The sequence below is a fragment of the Gouania willdenowi genome, chromosome 1 (genome assembly GCF_900634775.1).
Source record: "Gouania willdenowi chromosome 1, fGouWil2.1, whole genome shotgun sequence".
Taxonomy (NCBI): domain Eukaryota; kingdom Metazoa; phylum Chordata; class Actinopteri; order Blenniiformes; family Gobiesocidae; genus Gouania; species Gouania willdenowi.
Window position 1 is genome coordinate 38,020,815 of NC_041044.1, and position 3,328 is coordinate 38,024,142.

Consider the following 3,328-nt stretch of genomic DNA (forward strand, 5'->3'; position numbering starts at 1 on the left):
TGCGGCCCACTTGAGATACTTGTCCCCTGAACTTAAATTAGTTTGAAACACCTGTTCTTGAGTAACCAAAGAACATAAATATATGGCGATATTTTAATAATGTGGTGGAATGGGTGAAATGGTGAACAGTTCCATCCATCCTATGAGTAGTCACTACATTATGTATTCAAAAAAGGAATGAAAAGAATGAGACTTTTGTAGCCGTTTCAATCTTGTAAAAAACTGGCCAATCCCTGCTCAGCAAATGGAAAGAACCAATCAGATGCCTTCATGTCGCATTGTTATTTTTTAGATCAGATGTGAGTACAAGCTTGTGGGGGTGTGGCTTTGGATGGGAGCATACGGGAAGAGGAGCTCAAATCTTGCTAGCTTTCAAACATTGTGGCTTGCACCTTTCATGAGAAAAAGACAAAACATTTAGCTGTCTAAATTTACTTAGTAACTCATCAACCCACGCTGCCCCCTATGGTTACTGATGGTGCTGCTTCATTTGAAACTTAATTGTACTTTTTCTGAATATGCACAGGATTACGGATGAAATAAAGGCAGAGAATGGATAGCAAACTCAATGTGTTTGTGTTTCACATCAATCTAAGTGGCCTTTAGGACAAAGCTGAGGTAAAAAAAACTAAAACATCGCTGATTGTATGTTTACAAGGAGTTCAATTTCCCCTCTTGAAACAGTGTTTCCTGATGGCTGTGGCTTCTTTACCCAGGACAAAGCTTCCTGCCACAAAACAGGATGGGCTCAGGAATGGTTTGAGTAACAAAAACTAAAACTTGAGTTGTTAAATTGACCTTTGAACCGAAACCTAAATTACAATCCTACATCTTACCAGCTGACCCTGGATGAGATGGCCTCCACCTCTGGTTTGAGTATTGTACTTCACTGTAACTTTAAGAGCTTTTAAAAGTCAGTATTTTACCTTTGCTTGTTTTGTATCTCAAGCTTCTGAACCTCTCAGTGTGTATTACTATACTTCATCTCACAACAGTTTGAGGTTGCAAAAACCGCCCGCTGATTCCTCATCCGGCCTGCTGTTAGCCTCTAGAAAACAGCAGTGCTGACCACTATTAACCTCTGAGAAACCAACATGACTCCAGCAGCCCCCTTTAAAACACACACACACACGAGCACCTCGTAAAGGACAAACATAGCTCAAAGGCCGGTGAGTAGCTCATTCAAGCACCCAATGGAGTCATCCTATCAAAGGCAACCATTAAAAGAGGGCAGATGTTACCTTCACCCTGTTTTCCCAAACTTACAAATAGCTTATAAATGTTGACTTGAATTCTTAGGTGTCATTGGTTCATGATCACCAGTTCTGAGAAAGAAAGTTTTTACTCAGGTGTAAGAAATACTGTAAAATGATGATTTCTCCATGAAAGGTTAACCTTCAACAATGCAAAAAATGCAGTGAATGAGCACAACAGAAAAACTGTTTTTGAAATAATTCAGATTTTTATCATCTTGGAGAATAAACCAAAGATGTCTACACTCAGCTTTACATCAGATACCATCACATGCATGATTTCTTAAAGTGTTTCACACTGAAGGTAGTTCTTCTGGACATTGGGAATATATTCTAAGCCTTTAGATGTGTATCTACATGTGTTTATCAGAGTTGACGATTCCATCTTATAAAATACAGCTCTCAAGATCTGCGTCAACATCCCGCTCTCCAGACCTGCAGAGAACAAACAATCTTCCACTGCAGCTAAATATTTAATAACTGCATTCATCCAGAACATCAGTTTCTTTGGTCTCTTGCAGTGCTGAACATCTTGGTCTTGTTTCCATGATTGAGGTTTTTCTTTTGCTTCCGCTTTCCTGTAAATATAACTTTGACAAGACGTTTCTGGACTTGCAATGGATGTTCCTGCATCCCACTCAATGATACTGGACATCTTCCGATTTTTAAGATGATGCATCAACTGGAACATCACTCAATCTTTGCTCATCTAACAATCTTGAGCATCTCACTGAGTCAGAGACCTTACTGATGCTGTATAACTTTATTTCATCTTGTTGCTGGTCTCAGTTTTATTGTTTGTGTGAAAAATGTGACAAACTGTCTTTTATCACCTAATCTTAGTGAACGAGTTTGTCTTTTCCTCACCCAGTTTGAAACCTCTTACGGAGCTGTTTCTGTCTTAGAAATTGATAGTTTGTTCGGCAAATCCATCCATCCATCCATCCATCTTCAAACCCGCTAATTCCCGTTTATCAGGGTCGCGGGGGTCTGCCGGTGCCAATTTCCGGCTGTCATTGGGCGCTGGGCGGGGGTACACCCTGAACAGGGCACCAGTCCATCGCAAGTGTTTGGCAAATCATCAACAGAATCTGGTTGATCACAAAACTAAATATACTCCCACTAAATCCACACAATGGCAGTTTGTAAGTAAAAAGTAGAAACAACAAATCTTGTTTTGAGTAAGATTCTTTACGTTACTGCAGAAAATGATAGACACCTAAAAAAGTTTTTATTTTATGCAGTTTAGTGCATGTTAGTGTTAAGTGTTGTTGGAAAAGGTTTCAGGGTGCTGAAGATCAACCTCAACACCCACCTTCGTGACGCCCGACCCTTTGAGCCTTTGCCGCCTGTCTATGGCATCCTGCCATCAGCGAGAGTGAAAAAGCCCGAAGAAGGCACGCTTACAAAGCGATACAATGCATGCTGGGTTTCCATGGCGAGAAGAAGGCAAAGGAGAAGAATAATAGGGAGACGCGGACCAAAGAAAGACACCGGTTCCCGACCTGGCAGGCACACACACACACACACACACTTTCATGATCAGGAACACGTTTAATAAACCGTGCAGCGTTGTTAAAACAAGGCTTTTTTTAGGATGGTGGGGGCAGGGCGGCTTGTTAGATTGTACATTTGCCTTTTATAGCTGTCAACCTCCATATAGCAGCAAAAGGGAGAAAAGGGGGAAAGCTGATGAGATGAAGGGAACTGACTAATGGACACAAAAACGAGCCCAGGACGCTTGGGAATGTGAGGTTTTTTTCAACACTCTTTTGGCCCCGAAGCACAGTTGTGTTTTTGGGGCATTTGTATTGATTAAAGGGTTGGATTTTGTGCTTTTGTAGCTTGTTGTGCTTCGAAATGTAATCACAGATCAATGGAAGAAAGTGACGGTCACATGTGCAGCAGTGTGTTTTCCTTTCTTCCTTCCAGTGTGTTCAGGACTGAGGGAAAGAAGAAGTGAGTGCATAAGTTTGTGTGTGTGTGAGAGAGGGAGAGCTGCAGTCTGTGCCTTTCAGTTGCTCTCACTGTAGAAAGAGGTGTGTCCATGGCCCAGTATAAAGTCCAACAAGAGC